Raw genomic sequence first — 24544 nt, forward strand, 5'->3', positions numbered from 1 at the left:
CTTTAATGTATTAATAAATCTCTAAATATTCACCTCTGTTGGCTTTTTGCAATAATTCTGAGACCCATGAAACAATCTTCCCAGAGACCCATATTAAGAGTGCCCATCTGTGTTACAGAGGCTTCAAGCAGCTCTGAGGAACCAAGGAATCCTTCCCCAAGTTTGGCAAACAGACTCAGCAGAAAGGAGGATATGTGGGTTCTCTTCTGTAGGTGGTACTAACCTTAACTGCCTCATTCCTTCTGGTTTTAACACTATCATTGCCTTGACTGTATCTGTAGCTCCTAGAGTTACATTGTGAAAAGCCACAAAACACCTATAGGGTTTTACAGATTATTAAACCAGTAATTCCAGAATCTGATTTTGATAGTTCTACCCAGAACCCTTGGAGTGTGGCTTTCATGAGTTTATTCTTTGTGTTCTCCAGAAGCCGTAAGCCCAGCTGCTTCATTTCCTGACCTGCCGGGGCCCTGCGGGTGTGAGATGGCTAAGCCCACCCTGCTGGTGCATGTGTGAAATCCGTAGGTTTCTGTGAGATGCTTTTATTGGGCTCAGAAAAGCAAAAGTCATGATTATTTACTGAGGCACCATGGGGCACCCGTGAATGTGACATCTGTGTTAAATGAGTATCAGTTGGAACAGAAGCCCCCAATTTAGCCCAGAAAAGGTACAGGACAGCCACAATAAAAGTTTTGGATTGTGGTTCTCATGACACAGAGAGGCTACCTTTAGGAGTAAGAGGGAAGTTCAAGGTCTACAGCCCATTCAATGCTTGGCCCCTCTGATGAGAGTGCAGTATGGGGGCCAATTACAGACAGTTGTCCTGAGGATTTTTTCTACTGGGAACTAGACTGAGATTTCCAGGTCATTTCATAAAGGCCACTGAACTTTCACTCACTATCACCAGGGGCAGGTCACCAAGTTACGTAGCGGCAAAAGGGCATTACCATGCCTGAGCTAAGCAGCCACTGGGCATTTAATGGACTCTAATATCTCTTTTGCTGTCATTGAGACTCATTTCATTGTGTGTTCATTCCCTCTGAAGCACCTGGCAGTGGCCACTGTCGGAAGACAGGATACTGGGCTAGATGGACCTTGGTCTGACCCTGTATGGCTGTTCTTATGTTCTTATAAAAATGTTCAAATTAAACATTTAGGAAATCAAATCTCCTATTTGTATCTCACCAGCTTTACGAAGCTCCTGAGATTAGTGTCCACTAAATTATGACTGTCCATACAACAGAGAAGAAAAAGCTGGAGGGATGAGAAAGGAGTACAAATAGTTTCCACAGCCATTTGCCTCTGGTTTTAATTCCTAAGGATTAAACGCATGAGAAACTGCAACTGCCTCCGTTTATAACTCTATCTTCTGCTCTGCTAATTATTTATCTCTAACCCAGCTCTTGCCTCCTTGCTGCGTAGAGTAACATTTATAGAATATCTGATTCACATTTACTTTGGTTCCCCTTTCATGAATTGTTGGTATTTTCCCTGTCTTGGCTGTTAATGAAAGGTAAGAGAATCCCTTCTCTCACTAAAGAATCCTTTAGTGCAGTGACAGCTCAGTCTGTTGCCATGGAAGTGTTTTTGACACCACAAATAGAGTTCTAAAAGTTCCCTTCATGATCAAACTGCTAGAGGCTCCAAGCTCAGACCAAGGACGAAGAATCCTGCATTGCTGTCAAACACAGTGAGTTCACTACAAACAGATTTTAAATATGAATTAGAATAATTAAGGAAATATAACTGCGGGTGGTGGGAGAGAGTGACTTCTCTAAACACGAATGGGAATTACCCCTGCACAACACAATCAAGGGGAAACGCAAAGCAAACAAACCTTTGTTTCAGGGGTACATGTTCTACTGAGGAATATGACGAGCTCATCAGCAAACAAACTGGGTGGAGTCAACTTCTAACTACAAATTGCTTAAGTACTAAACATGGCTAAGAGGACTAGCAAGGCAATGCATCAGGTGTAGGGCCAAACTGGACAAGTTCAGGACCTTGAATCTCAGGATTAGAGGAGATGGCAGGCTCCATATTCAGGAAGGAAGATGCCGGGGATCAGATACTTCCAGTGACAAGGGCCATACGGGATCCTAGACAGAGGTGCTGGAACAATTTTGTATATGGGGTGCTGAAAGTGGAAATCATATATTTGGTTGTTGTTACTATTTCAAGACAGTATCTTCTTGCCATTTACTTTAAAAAGTGCACATCTCAGCTCCATGATAGCAACACCAGGGAGAAGTTGTGAGAGGTCGGATCCAGTTGGGAAGGAGAACTGCAACACCTGGAATAAAACTACCAAGGGAAGATTGTGGACAAATCAGTGGTCACCAAAACAGGAAAGGGGGGAATGTACAGAAGTGTAACATGCCCCGAGCAGGGGTGACATTTCATGATGCAACTACTTTCTGCTGTGACACATTCATTCCTTATGGCTCTGCCCTCTTGTGCCCCCGGAGACTGCCTTAGAACACCTACAAAAAGCCTGGGTGTCTCTGTGCTGCAGAACAAGGTATGTGGTCTCCTGATTAAAGTGTCCCTCTGGGTTGGGGAAGCAAGTAGCAGAGGTCAGCATGTTTCAGCTCTGCAGTGCAGGAATTACCTAGAAAGCAGCAAGACGAACAGGTGACTCCACCATGTCTATGTCTTTGTCAATAAGCCCAGCAGACCCAGCAATCTGTGGGCTTGTTTGTGGACTGTCTGGACCAGAAGTTGGGATTTTGAGATTGTCACAGTCCTAGTAGAAGAAGGTGCTGTAAGGCATTTGCGGTGTGGTTTGGTTTGTAATATCAAAGGCTCATTTAAATCAGGGAAGAGCATCAAAATTTGGACCATTGTTGCTCTCCCTATAGCATTACTGCAGCCAGGGGGTGCTCCTCTATTAAGTACAGTTAAAGACACAAACAATCCAAGGCTCACTAAACTGACATAGCTCCAGACTGCAAACCAGGCAAATGATGAACTGTGCAAAGCTTGAAAAGCTTAAAACTGATTTTTATGATCATGCAATTATAATAGTGAGATTTCCTGCAATTGTTTTAGAGGGAATCATGATTAAATAGGGCTGTATGTTTTTTTAATGTGCTCCCCAGTTCCTCTTTAATACCTTGGTAGGAAAAGATAAAGTGTAATCACTAACGTAATTGTAGTGCTCTACATTTTATGTCTCAAAAGAATGACTAGGGGTTACAGAGACACTGCAGGGCAAGGTTTGGATTAGAAAATACAGTTTTTCCTTTTGTTATTTCCTTTCTTAATCCCTCTTTATCTTTTTTCATAGACTCATAGACTTTAAGGTCAGAAGGGACCATTATGATCATCTGGTCTGACCCCCTGCATGCTGCAGGCCATAAAACCGTCCCTACCCCTTCCCTGGACTCTGCTGTTGAAGTCCCCAATCCTGTTTTTAGTGACTGCAATCGGCAGAGACCCTCCTGCTAGAGATCCCTGCCCCATGCTGCGGAGGAAGGCGAAAAACCTCCAGAGGCTCAGCCAATCTGCCCTGGAGGAAAATTCCTTCCCGACCCCAAATGTGGCGATCAGTAAGACCCCGAGCATATAGGCAAGAGTCTCCAGCCCGACCCCGTTAGCCATTATACTATTTACCCACCATTGCTTGGCTTTCCTTGACTACTATGTTTTACCATTAAACCATTCCCTCCATAAACTTATCTAACTTTATCTTAAAACCAGACAGGTCCGTCGCCCCCACCGTTTCCCTCGGTAGGCCGTTCCAATATTTCACCCCTCTGACGGTCAGAAACCTTTGTCTAATTTCAAGTCTGAACTTCCCCACGGCCAGTTTGTATCCATTCGTTCTGGTATCCACGTTAGTACTAAGCTGGAATAATTCTTCTCCCTCCCTTGTATTAATCCCTCTAATATATTTAAAGATAGCAATCATATCCCCTCTCAGCCTTCGCTTTGTCAGACTAAACAACCCAAGCTCCTCTAGTCTCCTTTCGTACGACAGCTTTTCCATTCCTCTGATCATCCTAGTGGCCCTTCTCTGCACCCGTTCCAGTTTGAGTTCATCTTTTTTAAACATCCTCCAGTAGCTTCTGGGGTTGGCTGATAGTATGGGGAAGAAGCTTGCAGGTGAACTCTGCCAGTACTGTACCTGTTACATTAATGACACAGACAAATTCCAGATGCTTTTTATGCTTTTCTTTCTCACCTGCCTAAACAAGAAGGCTGCAAAGCAATGTCCTTGCCTGAAATACCAAGTTGTCCCTGCAACCTGCCTGGAAAGACATTCTGAATACTAACATGAATCAAATCCCAATCTCTAATACCTTGTCCTTTATGGCTATAAAGGCACCTCCTGTAGATAAGATTCCAAACAGTACCTAACGGCAAAGCCTCAAACATGACAACCTTAGGAGAGTGCAATAAGGAAACGGTCTTTAAATCTTTCTCTGCCCCTCAAAACTTTTCTGTTTCTGTTGAGATACTGGAAACAGATCTAGACAGGAACAGTTCATTCAGCCCCACTGCAGAGCAAGCAGGTGATCCTAAGGGCATCCACATCATGAAGGAGACACTGCTGTCAGTCCCAGATTGCAGGGAGTTTAACATCTACAGTGTCTGATTAAAAGCTGCTTTTGTCTTTACCTCAAAATCACCTTCACCTTAAGTACAAATACACCAGGAGGAAACATAAATAAGATCTGAAACCCTGACAAATCATTTAAAACTACCCATGAGAAATGAGAGGTGGTGAAAATGAGAATGGCTGGCATTTAACTCACATTGGGAAATGCCAGGGGACTCTCCTAAACAACTTGGAGAAGGCCCAAGGTGGCCTCCAGGATGTAGCAGTGATTTGAGCTGCCATGACCAAAGACAACCCCACCATTTCAAATGAATGAGTAGTACCAGCCTAGAGAAAAGTCAGGGGATCCCTGAGGGAGTCTTTCTTTGTACTCAAGCCTGACATCCATCCACCCAACAGAGGGTAATGGTAGCACACACATCAGTTGGGCTGCTGGTGCACTGAGACCACAACCTATTACATGGCCCAATATTGTCTCAGTGTTCCCTTGTACTCCCCCATCGGCCTATCTATACCCATCTGTTGTCTCTGGTCTTATCTTTAGACTATAAACTCTTTGGGGCACAGACTTGTTTGTACAGTGCTCAGCACAACAGGGTCCTGGTTTTTGATTAGGCTCTATGGTAATACAAATAAAAAATAAAAATAATAACAGCTGTCTCCGTGAAAAGTTATTGAGTGGGATGTATGGACTATTTTACATAGAAAAACCCTTCTGGCTTTCTGATTTATGAATCTATGTGACTGTTAGCTGGTCAGGTACTCAGATACTACAGCGTGGAGGTCATATGAGTACTGATAGACAGACAGACTCTCTCTGTCACTGGCCTGGCAGCAAGGGTATTCTTCTTGAGTAAAAATGATAGGTTAGCAGCACGGATGTGGTATATTTACTGCCTTTCATCAGTATACATGACACAGACATGCTAAGAATAATTCTCCCAAGGAACTTGTCTTGCTGAACGACTAGAAAAGAGCCATTTGTCCTAATTGGCTGAAACTATCATATATATTGATATCCTTTGCTTTCTGCTTGGTCTCTGAATCTCTGAAACAGAAAGCAACATTTTGCCATGAGTACCTGACCAGCTAACCTAGGAAATGGCCCTGGTCACAGGAGTAGCATTACTAACAAAAATCTTCTTTAGGGGCTTGAAGTCCCTCTTCTCTCTACTTTTTGAACGGGGTGGGTCCTGCTTACATTAAACACTCCTCTCAATACATCTGGCTATACAATCAGATTCCACTCGGTGTGCATGTGACTTACACATACATTTTCAGACACTTGAAGAATATGCGTCTGTAGTGGCCTGTATCGTCCAATCACTATTGAAAATTTTATGGTGTTTGTTTTCTCTCTGATGTGCGTGCATAGCTCCAGCTACTGAACACTGTCTTCAAAATGTATGCGTGGCTTTAGTTAAAATCCTGGTCAGAAGTTAACTTTGAACTAGAGCTCGCAACATCCTTAAATGAAGAAGGACCAAACTTTGACACTGCAGGTATGAATAATAGGGATCTACTTTCCTACTTACTTTCCTTCATCTGTTTTAGTTCTAACAGAGGTAAACCAGGCTCCAAACGGTAAAGGTGACAAGCAGGTTCTGTTGTGCATTTCTTTGTGAGGCAGTGACATGTCTCCAGCTCAGAGACACCTGCACAGCAGTGGGTCATGAGGTCACACAGACACACGCAAACATCATTTTCAACCTTAATTGCATTTCTGTCATGTTTTCTTCACTGCAAGTGAAGGAACCCACAGCTCGGCTCACACTGTGCAATGCAGCGTTTAGGATTCTGCATTTAAACAGTATGAGTGGCAGTAGAATAGGCTTTTGGAAAGCAAGGCAGAGTTCCAGTATAAAACAAGTATCAGCTCCTCCCTCATGTATCATCAAATGTGCATTCACATTTTTGAAAGCAGTGTCTATTTGCAGCATGTATACCAAGAATTGCCTCTGGACACTGATGTCTGGTTATTTTTTCCCCTTATTTATATTAAACATTGAAAGGTACATAAAAATGCAGAGCTGTCATGACTGGGGCAATCTAAGAAGAAATTAATTTTTAGCTGCTTATTCACTTTAAAGGAACTGCCTCTTGTGCTATTAACAAATATGACAAATTACTTTGGGTCTGCTTGGTATGTCACTAACAGAAATCCAAGATGGAATGAAAGAAATAGCATATCTCCACTACCTTTTCCTCATGCTGGTATTTTCAAAGACTGTAACAATTTCATAAATCTGTGATGATAATGGAAATTTCTGTTAATCTGTGTCACTATCCCCAGTTGGAAACTTTAACTTACACAGGCAGCTGACAGTGACTAGAGATTTCTGCCGTGATTTGGAACTGTAAAGTATAAGGGCTTTGTTCATCTAGAAAGCCTGGCTCCGCAGGCGGTGCTGACATGGAGGCTCTATGACTTGATACCCACAGAGTCTAACTGTCATTCAGGCTGTCTGAGGCCCATAGCAACGGTAGCGGCAAGCAACTCCCAGTACTGCAGAATGTCCCTATACAATATACAGAATACAGAGAGTGAAGAGAAAAATCTCTTTTCAGGCCTCTCTTCATGTGCTTCTGTTTATAAATGTCTCTAGGCTACCAAAGTCATAGGTCCTTTCTAAATACTTCAGAGAACATTTTTCATTCCACCATGACTGACGGTCTAGAAGGAATGTAGCCACTTGAGGCAGTGGGACTGGAGCCAATGTAAGGAAGGGGTGGGCGTGAAGCAGTTAGCAAGACTTGTTCCCATGGTGTGGGTGTCAAAGGACTCAGTCCTTTCATAGATATGGCCATAGAATCATAGAATCTCAGGGTTGGAGGGGACCTCAGGAGGTCATCTAGTCCAACCCTCTGCTCAAAGCAGTACCAATTCCCAACTAAATCATCCCAGCCAGGGCTTTGTCAAGCCTGACCTTAAAAATATCTAAGGAAGGAGATTCCACCACTTCCCTAGGTAACCCATTCCAGTGCTTCACCACCCTCCTAGTGAAAAGGTTTTTCCTAATATCCAACCTAAACCTCCCCAACTGCAACTTGAGACCATTACTCCTTCTTCTGTCATCAGGTACCACTGAGAACAGTCTAGATCCATCCTCTTTGGAACCCCCTTTCAGGTAGCTGAAAGCAGCTATCAAATCCCCCCTCATTCTTCTCTTCTGCAAACTAAAAAGGCCAAGTCCCCCCAGGCTCTCCTCATAAGTCATGTGCTCCAGCCACCTAATCATTTTTGTTGCCCTCCGCTGGACTCTTTCCAATTTTTCCACATCCTTCTTGTAGTGTGGGGCCCAAAACTGGACACAGTACTCCAGATGAGGCCTCACCAATGTCGAATAGAGGGGAATGATCATGTCCCTCGATCTGCTGGCAATGCCCCTACTTATACAGCCCAAAATGCCTTTAGCCTTCTTGGCAACAAGGGCACACTGTTGACTCATATCCAGCTTCTCGTTCACTGTAACCCCTAGGTCCTTTTCTGCAGAACTGCTTCCTAGCCATTCGGTCCCTAGTCTGTAACAGTGCATGGGATTCTTCAGTCCTAAGTGCAGGACTCTGCACTTGTCCTTGTTGAACCTCATCAGGTTTCTTTTGGCCCAATCCTCTAATTTGTCTAGGTCTCTCTGTATCCTGTCCCTACCCTCCAGCATATCTACCACTCCTCCCAGTTTAGTGTCATCTGCAAACTTGCTGAGAGTGCAGTCCACGCCATCCTCCAGATCATTAATGAAGATATTGAACAAAACCGGCTCCAGGACCAACCCCTGGGGCACATCACTTGAAACCGGCTGCCAACTAGACATGGAGCCGTTGATCACTACCCGTTGAGCCCGACGATCTAGCCAGCTTTCTATCCACCTTATAGTCCAATAGATAAGAGGCCATCTCTTATCATGGTCTATATACAACTGAGCACCTTTTTCTGAGGGGTCAGATGAGAGCGGAAGGACTTTTCAGGGTGAATTACATTAATACTCTGCAATCATTTTGCACAAGCTTTGAAAAACATCCATGGAGCTATAGCTATAATTGGGGCTGTGGGAGCCCTGGACACAGTGCCAGGAATAAAGATAGTTTTGCCCGTTGATGAGCAGTTCTGATACATGTGAATTACCCGAAGAACTATCTTTGTGCAAAAACGTTTATGTGGGGATGCCACTCCCTGTTCTAGTATCTGTGACTCAACTTATGGAAGCAAAGCAATAACAGTTTCCTCAGTCCAGACATATGCTTACTGAACATGTCAGGAAAGGTCAGCACCACGGTCTGTGACCCTCTCTGGAATGGAAGGCTGAGGATCACTCTGAATGAATAAAGAACATTTCTGCTATACATTACCCAGCTTTGTTCATTCCCCGTTTCATTCTACATCCCACCAGACGTGCAGGGAGCATACCACAGGGAATATGCACTGTAGAGGACAAGCCAGAATTAAAGAAAAAAGGAGAGGAATAGAGTTGGATTTTTAATGGCATTTTGTCTACGGCTTGTAGACAACCTTGGCAGCAATCACACAGCTACTGGTTTTTACCATGTGAAGCTTGGAAGATTGAGGTGGTGAGGGAGGAAAGGCTGATTATTTCCATTAAAAAAACCCATGTATGTAGTACTTGAGAAGAATGAGGACACACATTTCTGTTTTCATATACAAAAAAAACTTTCTATGATTAATGGAATAAACCTGCATCAGTTTAAACGGCAGATCTCACAACAAAATCTAAACAAAGGAAAAGGCAGAGATAAAATATATGCCCTTCAAAGAAAAATGGATGCTCTTAAACTGAAATCCTGATAATGGAGCTGGCTTCACATTGGCATTTGCAATAGGACACAGTCTATCCTAATTTAATATCTTAAGAAACTGGGAAGTATTTTAATTATCTCATTGTCATAAGGGGAGAAGAAACTTGTTCCATGGGAGGTAAACACCCTAAGCCAAAAGGTTATCATGTAAATTACAATGCTCAACTTGAGCTGACAAAGAGAGAGGAAGTTTCCTTCAATTTTGATGGCATTCCCTGATGTGTGGCCTTTTATTATCATCATAAAAAGGCAGTAAATTAGGAAAGCACTATAAAATACCAAAGGAAACTGCTGGAATCAGTCATAAGAAGCCAGACTTCTGGGATTGTGTAGTCTGCAGAAGAGAAAAATGAAGGGGGATTTGATAGCTGCTTTCAACTACCTGAAAGGGGGTTCCAAAGAGGATGGATCTAGACTGTTCTCAGTGGTAGCAGATGACAGAACAAGGAGTAATGGTCTCAAGTTGCAGAGGGGGAGGTTTAGGTTGGATATTAGGAAAATCTTTTTCACTAGGAGGGTGGTGAAGCACTGGAATGGGTTATCTAGGGAGGTGGTGGAATCTCCTTCCTTAGAGGTTTTTAAGGCCCAGATTGATAAAGCCCTGGCTGGGATGATTTTGTTGGGATCGGTCCTGCTTTGAGCAGGGGGTTGGACTAGATGACCTCCTGAGGTCCCTTCCAACCCTGAGATTCTATGATTCTATGAAACTTCCAGCAGAAGCATTTAAAGTGAAGGAGATATACGCATTATGCTGCCAATGCTGTGCGCAGGAGCCAAGATTAGGAGAAAAGCAAGAAGGCTTTGCTAAGGAGAAGAGCCGAAACCACATTAGTGCCCAGTGCAAATGCCAGAGACATGAGCAGCATGGTATCCAATAGGACCAGGGGAGGGAAAATGATGGGGAAGGCTTCTTGTATTTATAAGACTTTTACTGAGTTTATAATATCCAGTATAGTTAAAGCCAGGCAAGACATTTCGCTCCCTTCTGGACTATGTTCTAACACTCCACTATTCAACTCCTGCATGGGAAAGAGATTTCAAAATCGCTTTTCTAGGAGAAAAGTTCCATTTGTTTAAATTTCCAAACCTAGAACTTGTCAGAGAAGCTAACGGAATGCGGCAGAAGTGAACGATTTCTCTGACCCTTCCGAGCCCATCTCTGTAATTTGTCCTCCACTCAGAGCAGGGAGACCTGCCCCTGAGAGCCCTCCCTCCAGCCGGGGCTCCTAGGATCCTGGCTCTGTGGCAGTCTGCAAAATGGGCAACCTGACAGGAAACCAGAAACCATCAGCAGGTTCAACAGACATTCTTCTGAAACATTTAGATTTTGATGAAACAGCATTTTCCAACAAAAAATATTCTGTCGGAAAACATCCAACCAGCTCTAGTCGTATCCAGCAATACCTACGTACCTATCTCACAAAGAGCAGTGCTTTACCGTCAGAGTCCAGGCTGAATTTACGGGGCCGGCACTTCGCAAAAAAATCCTTTTACTTCTAAACTGGGCAAATTTGTTCTGGAAATAATTGAAGCATAAACATGGGATCCTACAATGCCATTTTCACAGAGTCGTTGTTCATAGTAGAACTGCATGATACAATCTTGGTGTTCCAGTGACCTGCAGATGTCTTTGGTATCTTATTTCTAGACTATGTAGTTCTTGGATGACTCTCTCTAAGAAATTCATATGCAAAATACTTAGCACAATATTGCTTTTCATCATTTATTTGGATAAGGACCTCCAAAACAAAAAAGCCTATAAGTCTTACATTTTTATTTATTTATTTGCCACACTAACTGAAAATTATCTTATGAATCACTTCTGAATTTACATAGTGAATAACTCAAAAACCAACAGCTCCTGTATAAGGTATTCTTTGTTGTGCACTCTTTCTTGATGTGTCTACAGGAAAGCATTTTATATGGCAGGGGTCGGCAACGTTCGGCACGCGGCTCTCCAGGGTAAGCACCCTGGCGGGCCGGGCCAGTTTTATTTACCTGCTGACGCGGCAGGTTCGGCCGATCGCGGCCCCCACTGGCCGCGGTTCGCCGTCCTGGGCCAATGGGGGCGACGAGAAGCCGCAGCCAGCACATCGCTCGCCCGTGCCGCTTCTCGCCGCCCCATTGGCTTGGGACGGCGAACCGCGGCCAGTGGGGGCCGCGATCGGCCGAACCTGCCGCGTCAGCAGGTAAATAAAACTGGCCCGACCCGTCAGGGTGCTTACCCTGGCGAGCTGCGTGCCGAACGTTGCCGACCCCTGTTATATGGCTTTTACTTTGCACTGTGTGCAAGTTGAACTTCTATAAACATTTTAAAGAACAATTAACAGTGTTCTTTGCTGGACAGAAACTAAGAACTTTTAAGTGGTAGCCTCTGAGGAGAGGCACTTTATTTGGGGTCACTAGCTACAGTTAGTCTTAGTAGGCCAGAGTCACTGTTGTATCTCCTAACTGTCTTCTCCCCAGTTCACCAAGAACTCACAGAATTTTAATTCAGACCTTATTTTCAAGTTTGTCAACCCAATTCAGTATCCCTGATCAGGAAATCAAACTTATTACCATGTACACCTGGAATACTCACCAGGATCTCCACTGCCTATATTTTTCAGCAAATGTTTTCTGCCACAAGCCAGTGCCCTACCAGGCACTCTCTAGTCAGGTATATGTTCCAGGCTATTCGGACTTTACAAGTCTTTACTCACATCTCTGGAGGTCACACCACCCATTAAACATACAAAAAGAGTGTCTGGAACTGCACAATTTCCCCTCTTAGCACAGCCACATATGTATTCAGCTGCCAAAACTGATTGAACAAGCAAAGAGAAATTATGGATGGGAAAGGATGCTGAGCTCCTGAGAACACATATGTGCTGTAGCTTGAACATGTGCAATCCCTGTAACTAGCAATTTTAAATATCAAACACTCTCCCCAAATGTGAGAGAGATTTGGAAAACTGAATAGTACTGCATTTCCCACTCACATAGCAGTAAGACAAATTAAGTAAATTGTCACCCAATGAATCTCTCTTTTATTTTCCTGTCCTTCCAGTTTCAGCATTCACATTCCCCCTCCCGCTGCCTTTGCAGTCCCTCTGCCATGCCTTCCCTTCTCTCCTCATGTCAGTGTCTCTCTGAGACCATCCAACGACTGAATCCAATTTTTAAAACTCAGTGTGCAGAGGGGTTGGGATTCTTTATATAATGGTTCTGAAGGAATTGTGAAGGGTTTCTCTGGATTTCTGTGAGAATCACTATTGGATGCACTGCATGACAAATTTAGTTTAAATGTGTGTGCAAACTAGTTGCATTATAATACTTCAATATACATGCTGTCCATGAATATGTAAATATGGCATAGATGTCCTTTAAAGATTGGCTAAGTTTCTATACCAAGTTCAGCATAATGGTATCATTTACAGAGTAGTGTCAATCTCTGAACCAGTAAAGTGGTGTAAATTAGTGCCAATATCAGATGAACTCCCATGACATTTTAAAAAGTCTTAAGTTTATATAGTACTTTTCATTTCATAGGATTCCAAAGAATTTACAAAGCGATACAAACTATATTGCACATAGGTATTAATGTACCACTGAAATGCAGCTAATTCTGGGATGAAACACAGCCCCTGTTTAACACCACACAGGGCAAAGAGTAAAGAATCTCTTGTCCACCAAACTGCAGGGGAATTCTGGGAGGCAGAATGCAATCTCCCAAACTAAAATTTGACCAGGCTCTAGGATTAACATCATGACTCTTTCGAAAATTTCTCTGATTTTTTAATGACAGCAGTTTGCATTGCCTCCAGAAGACAGCATATCCAGCAGCACAATGTCACCAACACTGCAAAGGGGCATTAATTCAGTGCTGACTCGGAAGGAAAAATGCAACCCAATGAATCCCCTTTGGGACTTACTACAGGCGCTGTTTCCAGATTTCCCAATCAAATACTGACTCAGTTGGATCCTGCTTAGCTTTTGAGACCTGACAGAAAACTAGAACAAATTAGGCAGCAAAACGTTCACACACTCACACTAACATTGACATATTATACTTCCAGAGTTGTATAAACAGATTCACAATGTTGGTTTACGCATACAGCCCGACAGCAATTACAAATACATGAGTTAATCATTTACAATTCATGTGTAAGTCAATGTAAATCACTAGATATTGTATATGATGAAAATGATGTAAACCTCATTTTTCATTCGGTGTTATTTTGTAAAAGATTTGCTACTGCTTTCAGTCTCATTTTTTCCTGTTACTCAAGGGGCAAGCCTAAACCACAGCCCCCTTGGCCCACATCTACAAGGACTCTGCTTTTGTTTTCATTGCTCACAGATACAGAATTTTCTCTCTGTCACTTTATAACAAAATTCTGTCTTTGCATTTCAATAGGCTCAGAGAGACAGAGCTAAATTCAAAACACTTCTGTCCTCATCATCTCTTAGAAATGCCAACATTATAAAGCATGCCCCAAGTGGCTTCTATCTTCCTCAACTAACCCAAGCCATAGATGCAACAATAGATGGTATGAAATGAGAGAGATTTTAATTTCAAAGCTCTGCTGACATTCACCAAGTGCTCTCAAGGTTTATATCAACAGAATGCACTGCTTGAAATTCCACTTTGAATTCAGTTTGTGCAATCTCTTCTCTAATATGCTGGTGTTTTAGTTTTTCTCAGGAATGTTGTTAACCTTTATATTTTAATATATTGCTAGACATTATGAACAATCAAAAATGTAGCTAAAGATGCTTTGCTTCTATCTTTTTATTGCTGGTGTTATAGTTTGGCCAAGAAATAGGAAGCTGTCATTTCCAAGGGGAGAATGAGAAAAACTCAAAAGAAAGTATCTTGAGCCCATGATAAGCTCAGAGACCTGCTGTGGCCGAGTCTTGCTCTTTAAGCTCTGTCAGGCTTTAAGCTATTTCTCTGTATATGCAAATACAGTAAAAATAGTTCCAGCCTGATGGCACAGCACAAAAACTCAGTGCAGTATGTGTGTGTTAGTGTGTAAGACTGTGTGTGACTAAGGGTGTACGTGGGTAAGAGCGTGGGATGGTGTGTGTGTTGTCCTTTCTGAAGATGAACAGCTTTCAGCCATTCAGATGGTACCATGGATTCCCTGCCCACAGTTGGACCATATATCAGTGAAATATCTCTGAATTACTGGCACACTGTTACCAATAAAAGGGCTTTGTGAAACATCAGTAACAGCAGAAAGCCCTCCCTTTCTAAGTCTCTCCTGAACTGCCCATGTGCCATGTCCAGCATTATCACAGAATCATAGAAATGTAGAGCTGAAAGGGACCTCAAGAAGTCATTAAGTCTTGCCATTGCAATATGGCAGGACCAACTAAACCATCCCTGACAGGTGTGTGCCTACCCTGTACCTAAAATCCTCCAATGACAGGGATTCCACAACCTCCCTTGAAAGCCTGTTCCAGAGCTTAACTTCCCTAACATCTAACCTAAATCTCCCTTGCTGCAGATTAAGCCCATTGCTTCTTGTCCTACTTTCAGTGGACATGGAGAACAACTGATCACTGTCCTCTTTATAACAGCCCTTTACATATATGAAGATTGTTATCAGGTCATCCTGCAATCTTCTTTTCTCAAGACTAAACATTCCCAATTTTTTTTTAACCAGGTCAGGTTTTCTAAACCTTTTATCATTTTTGTTGCTGTCCTCAGGACTCACTCCAATTTGTCCACATCTTCCCTAAAGTGTGGTGCTCAGTATTGGACACAATATTCCAGCTGATGCCTCATCAGTGCTGAGGAGAGCAGGACATTGTGCATACACTCCATCTATGCTCAGCTATGGAAAACCCTTTGGTCCAAATTTCTCCATCATTGAAGAGACTAAGTTTTCCCTGACCCAGTATTTGCTTTCTTCCAGTAGCATCTCTTATATTCGTTCTTATATTAGCCATGGGGGGCTGCTGAGGCAATTGTGCCTGGGACTGAATACTTCCCAGCAGAGAGCACCACATGTGGCAGTGAGGAAAGGTCCTTAAGTTCATCAAAGCGCATGTTATTTTTGGCAGGCTCGTCTCTTAGGATGCCATCTACAGCAGGTGTTGAAATAAATCCATACTTTAGCCTTAACAACCTTGCCTGGTGGGCTATGATGTTCTATTCTGGTTCTTATACTGAGCCTGTCACTATGGTATCTGAGCACCCAGGACAACAACAAAGGTGCCACAGGAAGAGATTTTTTTTCTATTACTCCAATGGCTGCTTCCTGTCTTTTGTTATTTTGGATGATGACTTAGTCAGATTAGTGACCTCTATTAAGTCTCACAAGCATGTTTTTTGTTCTCTGTATTTTTGAGTTGTTACTTATCCCCATACCAGGATGCCTCAGCAATCTATCCCCAACATTCTCATTCCTTCTAATATTACTGCTAGCAACACCATACAGTAAGCACAGGACTGTGGGGTTCAAGGTTACTGAAAAGGATGTGAATGTCAGTCTGTTGCCTGCTGGGAAGATGTGCTTGGGGATACATCAGATAAATGCTGTTTAATATTTGATGTTCATTGTAAGGTGCATGGTAAAAGAGTCTTTTTATTTTATTTTGTTTTATTTACCCTATCTCTGGGTGCTCTGTCATTTATAGTTTCTTTAAATTTGTTACTGTTGATATCAGTGACTAGCAATAAAAATCTCAGAGGAAGAACATTAATAATATTTGAAACAGTTCCAGAATGATGGCTTTGAGAGTCTTGTGAAACTTTTGATCCAATGGGGTAATCCTTGTATCACTGCTATATAACTTACACATTATCTGAAGATCTTGTTGTGACTCTCTAGTCATTCCAGCAAAGAGTAAAACCCAGTCTCAGTGATTCTGACCTCTCTTTCCCTTTCCATGTTACATTTCTTTTTCTCTCTGAAGTCAAGCTTCATTTTTGGCAGAAAAAGGGAGCGTCTATAAACATGTGAGATTCCAAATCAAAGGTGCGTTGAGAAGATACAACATTGCAGCATTTGAAGCAATTTTTAAGAGTGCATTTTATTTCTGGGTAAGGAGAGCTAGCTAGTTGTTAGATGTGAGATTCCTGTAGCTTATTTTCCTTAGAATTCAATTTACTGATATGAAACCTATAAGAATTTTTTTTAATTCGTTTCCTCCTATCATTCAATATTAATTTAAAGGGCTCTCCTAATCCTCATGCATTATCAATGTTCATAATGTCTTACCTGATCCTTTTCTTTCAGGTAGTTTTTCTCACCCTGTGCAGACACTTCGGAATAGCTCCTCCCAGCCAGCAGGTGGAGACAGTGCAAGTAAGCTTTTGAATGATGTCATGCTTACATAAGGGGGGGCTTGCTGGTGCCCTGTCCTGAAGCTGTGACGTGCCCCAGACCTTACAGCTTTTGCCATAGGCTGTGTCAGGATATACTTGGATGTCTAACCTGCAGTGTTTACCACCATAGACCCCCCAACTGGTTGTCTTGTAGATTGCTACCAGAGAAGACATGAAGCTACCACCCCCACTTATATCAATAACTTTAACACATTCATTTTCTCTGCTGCTCAGAGAGGCTTTTACAATACCCTCCTCTGTGATCCACCTGGTGACAGTAGATTTAACTCCATGTTGGTCCTCCTGGAGGCTTCAGTATAGTACAGGTTGTTTTGTTTGTTTGTTTTCTTAGTGGTGAGGTTTGCTGTAGATTTTCTGAGCTCATCTGACATCCATCCAGGTTATGGAGTTACTCCTCTGTTGTTTCATGTGAAAGGAAATGTCACCTCTTGGCATATATAGCTGTGGAGGCCTTGTCCAGATGGAGTATGATAAAAAGCTCTTGGCTCAAACTGGCTTTTAGTTTCCTAACTCCTCAGGTCAAGCAGAGGTCCACTGAAAATTGACCTTGTAGAAACAGGAAACCTTTCCCACTCTTGCTGGCAAACCAGTGGTTTTCCAACATTCTCATTTTGTTGATCACTTTCTAAAAGAAATATCCTTTCCTGAACCAAAACCCCCTTCTCTAACTGCTTGGCTCTAAAAGTATTTTATTCCAGAGACTTTAGCAAGGGCTTCTTGGAGGTGAATTAACAAATGTGAAAAATCATTCCCCTGTGGTCAGCAGCATGTCAATTACCTTTGCATATACTGTACCTACAATATAGAGTCCACACTCTGTCTTTATACAGAATATTATTTGGGTGTTCAGGAGTCTGTAAATGGCAGTCACACTCCTCAAATTACTAATTGACCTTCCGGATGTCAAATGCCCCCAGGTTTACCTCAGGCAGCTTAACCTTCTAACATGGTCATTTATCCCACAATGACGACTGCTTCATCCAGCATTAGTGCTTAGTCAATATTCTATCATCATTATTGATCAAAGGTTACATTTGAGATTCTAGTGGGGCAAATAGTTTGAAAATCTTACTGAAGAGAAGTAACTTCAGAGCTCTCAAGCCCTCTCCTGAAGGGTGAAGGATCACATTAAAGTCCCCTGCTTGGTATCTATTAATTAGTCTCACAGATGACACAACTGAGGCTGAGGATGTTGCACTGTCACCAGAAAAATATGCTATTTCAATTAGTTGGAAATGAGGTGCCCTGACACCAAAATGATCAAGAGAGCAACAGGGATGCTGACTTCGTGCCAAAGCTGGAAGCAATTGACCTTCTCTCCTTAGCAATGCAACAACAGAGAGGCTGGTGCTGCTAGTTAATGAAAATGAGAGTTACTGTATGCGTGTCTCTGTCATATCCATCTCATAATCCTGCTCCAATTTCTTACTGGTTACAGGTCTGTCACATCTTAGTCGCATTGAACATGTGCGATTTCAGCTTTGCACAGTCGGCAAAACCAAAACAAAAAACAAAACAAAAAAAAAAGAGAAAAATAACAATTTAAATACTGTTTCTGTAGTGCGGGCGATTCCGCCCGCCATTACACTCAATGTAATTTTGACTATAGGTGATTTTCGCTTTAGGCGCTGACTGCGGAACATAACCCCAGCGTAAGACGAGACAGACCTGTATAACGCATCCTAACACACATGACGGCTCTCCTCTCTCAGAAGCAAACATACTCCATAATGTAAGCCATATACACGACATGTGTCTGACGAAGTGGGTATTCACCCATGAAAGCTTATGCTCCAATATGTCTGTTAGTCTATAAGGTGCTACAGGACTCTCTGTCACTTTTTACAGATCCAGACTAACACGGCTACCCCTCTGATACTATACTCCATAATATAAGCCATATACAGGATTGTTCTTTTTGAATGTATATTGAGCATCTCAGCTAGATGCTCATGTGATAAATAAATATAAATACTATTCCCACACTTCCCATATTTGCTCCCTCTTGTGCACTAACACACATTCCTCTTATACACACACACACATCATGCTAACACAAGTATTACACAGCAGCTTTAGACAATGGGGGACATAGTGATTGCATAACACCGGTTTTTACTTTCTCTCTCAGCAGAGGGATCAGCAACTGAGTGCGCCATGGCGACTGGTTCCAAGAGGGGTCTATGCTGGTCAGGAGGTTATCAATCCTACACCATTCACTAGTACTAAAATTCACATTAAAAAAAGAGAGCTAATGAAATCAACCCTCTAAACTCTCTGCTCTGTACTGCTATATTCCACCTTGCCGAATAGCTGGGCCACAAACCCTACTAAAAACCAAATTTATATTCCTAAGATGTACCTCGTTTGTTTGTGCTACATTCTCAACTACAGATTCCTCAGTGTCTCATCATGAGGATTCCTCCCCTGAAGCCCTTGGGAATTGTGTGTGGAAACCAGCTGCAGAATCAGGCAATAAACAGGTACATTTATAAATGATCAGGGCTCTTTATTCACTTCAGTGAAGGTGTTTAACTCCCATTGGCATCAATAGGACGCTGGTGTTATATGTGTGCACCTAGGAGAAAATATAACTCTCAGCAAACAGCATCAGTAGCCAAACTCAGCTCCCCAGGGAGCTGCACCACTTCGCCCACAAGGTGGTTTTGCAGAAAGAAAAGAGACTAATGGAATCCCAATGCTAAATTTGTTCTGTATATCTGCCACCGGAGAAAACGTGCTATTTGTTTTAACACCGAAAACGGAGCTGAGGCAGCATGCAGGAGACTCAAACAGGATCATTATTTTGGGAGCTGAGTGGCAGAAAAACAGCATGTGATGGGTAGGGGCAATTTCTGATGATAGGATGCCAGAGTGACCGACCTGGCAGGCAGCCTCAGTTAACACAGAGTAAAAATAAATAGGGGAAAATAAATAAATATTCCCCCAGGAAGATCAGCAAACTCATCATAAAGCTTCAGCCCAATTACCAGAGCTACTCTCATGCAGCCAAGAGCCAGGAGTGCTGACTCATTGTTTTCTGAGTTAATGCCCTGGTTAATGCCCTTGCAGCTCAGTGGATTCAAAGGGGCAGGACAGATTCTTTCCTGGCTACTGTCTGCTCACATTTTCCTTTACAGGTCAGGGTCTCTCCCTACTCCACAGTGGAATTTATGCTAACTTGCTTCCAGGTGTGGGAAAGTATGTAGTGAATGAAATTGGCTTTTGGGCACTGAAAGAGGGAAATGCTGAAGCTGATAAAAGAATCCTATCCTGTATCAAGCCCCAGAATTCGTGCAGGGAGCCCAGCTGCTATCTGGGTGTACTGTTATTATTTGTAGTTAGCAAGAGCTGATGTCATTAGGCCAGCCCAGGAAAAACACCCGCCCTTCAGCACATTTTGCAGCCTCAGAGCTGCAGTATGGGAGCAGCTTGGTAATCTTCTAGCACATGACAGGATGCCGATAACCTCAGTACCTGTATTATTTAAGCAGAACAAGGTGAACCTTTGTTTAGCCCTTGGGCTCAGGTCAAATGGATGGTAAAAGTAGAAGCTACAACCAATTAGATTTGTAAACAGAGGGCGAGAGAATCTATCAGAAGCCTGTTTGGAGGCTTAGCATGCCAGTTGTGTAGTGCTGGCCTGTGATTCTAGCCCGACTAACAAAACTCAGGATATTTAGAGGCCTGTGTGATGGTCTCACATGCATTACAATATCTACTAGCCACATGGAACTGCTCTTCCGCATTGTCTGTGAACTGCTGTTCTCTGCTTTTGAGAGCGGTGAGTTTGTGTAGATGAGTCAGTTTCTCTCTGGCCTTCTGCTATCATCATTACCAGAATGTACTACGAAATTAAAGAGTTTCTGACCTCTCCTGGAAAATATCTGATTTAGAGACAAATCTGCAGGCACGACCATGTATTTTTCTCTCTTCAAAATGGAGAACCCTCTGGTTTTGGTTAGAGATACACCTCTACCCCGATATAACGCGACCCGATATAACACGAATTTGGATATAACACGGTAAAGCAGTACTCCGTGGGGGCGGGGCTGCGCACTCCGGCGGATCAAAGCAAGTTCAATATAACGTGATTTCATCTATAACGCGGTAAGATTTTTTGGCTCCCGAGGACAGCGTTATATCGGGGTAAAGGTGTATAAGCAATTTGACTGAACCCTGTACACAGAAAGAAGCTTGTTACTTCAAAAACCAGTGTTCATTCTACCCCAGAACATGGGCAGCAAAAAGAATGTCAAACTATTTCTACATAAAAGACGGCATGTACATTCCAGCCCATCTATCGCTGCTTCTGATCAGAGCTGCATGGCTGGGCTACATTGTACCTCTGGGGGTCACACTCCTTTGGGAGTGGCAGTATAATGCTTGTATGGCCATCAATACACCTGCCTGTGGGCAGAGTCTGTGACTCTACACAGCAGTCAGTATGCGGGATGGCCAGGTAGTGCAGTGTCCAATGCCATGTTCCATAGTACTTCACTCTTTCTGATGAGTCTTTGGGCCTCTATCTGGTTACAATGTCAGTCATGATTTTCCTATATAATTAACCTGGGTCATGTTCTCTTCTGGCTTTTGGTTAGTTTTCTCCTGGCTTTCCACCTTGATTCTGTCTCTCCTCTCTTGTGAGTATAAAGCAATTGGGATCCTGGGAAAGGCCATCCCACTGAGATTGCCACCATGCTACTCTCCAGCTGTGCTGTTTCTATCCCAGGATTAGCTCTGCTCATTTGACACTGACTACCTAATGTGCAAATAGGGGCTTCCCACTATCACAAAAAGCTGTGAGAAACCCCGAATCCTGTGTTTGTGGATGCACCAACTAGCTGCCTGGCTGATAACCACTTCACTCCCTATAACTGGTTACTGGGAGTCACCACACAGCAGTACTACAGACAGTCTTACAGGTTCTTTTAAGTGGAATGTAAAGGCAGTTCTGGAAAACCTGGGAGAAATGACATGGTGTTAGTTGGGGTTGTGACATTATATTCCATATTCTTTATGAAAATATGCTTGTGATAGAAATATGACATAACTAAGACACAGGGCCAGCTCCAGGCACAAGCGCAGCAAGCAGGTGCTTGGGGCGGCCAATGGAAAGGGGCAGCACGTCTGGGTCTTCGTCGGCCATTCGGCAGCGGGTCCCTCGGTCCCTCTCAGAGGGAAGTACTGCCGCCGAATTGCCACCGAAGAATGAAGCAGCGGCGGTGGAGCTGCCGCTGAAGTGCCGCCAATCGCAGTTTTTTTTGTTTGTTTCCCTGCCGCTTGCATTTTTATGCAAGATAACTCTTGTAAGGTATTATTGGAAAGGCAATTTACTGAATCTGACTATCCAATTTGTATGCATGTATCATTTCTGTATCTGAAATTACAAATATTGACTATGTATCTGTATTTCAACTATGTTACTTTGGGTGACACCCTCTGCTAACACTTCAGGTACAATAATGAGAAAGCCCAACAGTGCTGACGGCCCATCAGCAAGAGACAATGGATTGTAAAAGAGCTTAGTCTTCCTGCGAACATGTCAGTCAGCCTGTGAAGAATGGCTACAGGGGCCCTACAGAGGCATGTGACCATGTCACCTGATACCGGAACCCATCTTGAATTCTGTACTTTTTCATGAGATGCTGGGGGGGGGGGGGGGGGAGACTAGGAAACAAAGAGCTCCCGCCTTATGCAAATCCTATATAAGGGTGGGGAGTGAGGTCATCCCAGTCGTCAGTTCTCCCCTGCTGCCCCACCCAAGATGACGGCTGGAAACAACTAAGACTGAACTGTGGGAAAGAACTGGACTCAGTCTGGAAGGGCGTCTGGCATGTGAAGAACCACATTTAGGGTGAGAACTTACATGTAACCAGTTTCTTTAGTGTATTAACCTTAGTTTACGTGCTGTTTTATTTTCTTAGTAATCTGCCTTGTTCTGTCTGCTACCTTCTTAACTACTTAAAATACACCTGTTATACTTAATACATTTATTTCTGGTTTACAATATAACCCAGTTTATGTGATTTCTAACAGGGGGGCAGAGGAGTTGTGCGTACCCCGCTCCACATAGAGGGAAGAGGTGAATTTCATATAATTCTGGGTTTGTACTTCAAGGGGGGGTGGACATCTGGGTGCTGTGGCAAGCCCCTTAAGCTGAGCCTTCCCAGAGTGGATCTGTGTCTCTCTGTGCAGCTTGGGGTGGCACTGCCTGTGTGCTGGGGGGCTGGCCCAGCAAGACCAGGTAAGAGGGGGCTAAGGTTGGCAGAATAGTCTGCCTCAGTGGCATCCCAGCACACCAGGTGACATCCCAGGGGGTCCAACCTGTCTCAGTGGTATACACTACAAAGCTTAAAGGGGCAAGTCCTAGTTCCATGCCTTACCACAGTAACAGCTGCAGACTCAACCGTTAAACAACACACGCAATTTTTTCTTTGACTGATCAGCTACTTAAGTAACAACATGCACAGCTAACCTATGAGACAACCAGAACTGGAGCAGTAACCAGTGTAGTAGGAAGAGAGCCTGAGACATCAGTCCTTGTGTCAGAGGCCTGGTATGAGGCAGGACCTGCTCACAGACTCTGGCAAGAACAGGGCTGATATTGCAGAAATACACATTCCTAAGAAGTGCTACGCACAGAGTGCTCACGCAAACACATCCCGCTATCAAGTGGTACCAGAACATCCCGCTATCAAGGATGGTACAAAAACATTCCCCAAGGATAATAGGAACACACTGACCCCTCCTAAAAGATAAGGTCTGGATGACAGTACGTAATAGAGATGTTTTGATTGAACCAACATGCACAAGGTGATGGGTAATAACTAGCCATGACGGGGGGCAGTAGGTCATAACTTGTTTGTATCAGGGTATAAAGATGTATCTCAAAGGGAGTATCTTTGTCCGACCAAGGGGGGAGTGGAAAGTCCCGCCATTCACTGAACTGTGTCCCTTATCACGGGCATACATGTCTTAGCATCCTCATAGAGTCTGCCAGGTGCTATTACCGTGCTTCGTTGACAATAAACCTAGTCTGGCGCCTTCGTACCCTCATGGATCTTGTGGTCATTGGGCGATTTGCTCGAGATCTGCTGTGCCAGCTGTCTGCACAGAGCTGGGGCAGCACACAGGGAGAACACGCATGCAGCCGAACATCTAACCACAACCAGCACACTGAGAGCTTAGCATGGTAATGTTTAAACTTTAACAGAAGAACTTCTGAAGTCAGTGAACACTGAGGAAACTGACTATACATCAAAGGGTTCCTTTAGGCTTCAGCATACTCTAATCGAAAGTAACATCTAAGAAATAGGTCACTCCAAGGAATAAACAGCTATCCAAGCTGTTTCTTAGTAAACAACTGTTGTTTCTTAGCAAGCCCAGAAATAATTAGATCTATCAATATAATTCACTGACCAACTAATTGACCTCTCCTGTTTAAAGATAACATGCAAACCACCACTCATTTTAACCACTAGGTTAGAACAACAGAAATTCCAGGAGCCAAAAGACTCCTCCTTACATTGCACTGGCTGCACATTCAGTCACCTTCTATTGCACTGAGAACCAAGAACAGGGTTCCCTTAAAAACCACAACCAAATCAATGTACATAACTGAGAAAGTGCTAAGGACTCCTCCAGGCATTGATGGTATGGAGGTTGCAGCCAGCTGGCATCCTGAAGGCTTTCTATCTCAAACAAGAAGGCCAGAGACTGGCTGCTCTCCTAATTGTCAGGGTCTCAGTGCCTTTTTGTGCCCTTCCAAACATACTGTTCTTTCACACTTTTCTTTGGTGCACAGAACATGGGAGACAAATGGT

General features: G+C 43.2%; 1 protein-coding gene and 1 long non-coding RNA gene across 27 annotated transcripts in view; one reads left to right on the forward strand and one right to left on the reverse strand.

The window, feature by feature from the left end:
• Window positions 1-24544, reverse strand: part of CAMTA1 (calmodulin binding transcription activator 1) — a 913810-nt gene that overhangs the window by 171768 nt on the left and 717498 nt on the right. The window lies entirely within an intron of this gene.
• LOC112060385 (uncharacterized) lies at window positions 1485-22733 on the forward strand. Its single transcript, XR_002889696.3, has 4 exons — window positions 1485-1690; window positions 16609-16677; window positions 19113-19201; window positions 22176-22733. It is a non-coding gene; the product is annotated as an uncharacterized LOC112060385 (long non-coding RNA).

The sequence above is a fragment of the Chrysemys picta genome, chromosome 21 (genome assembly GCF_011386835.1).
Source record: "Chrysemys picta bellii isolate R12L10 chromosome 21, ASM1138683v2, whole genome shotgun sequence".
Lineage (NCBI taxonomy): Eukaryota > Metazoa > Chordata > Testudines > Emydidae > Chrysemys > Chrysemys picta.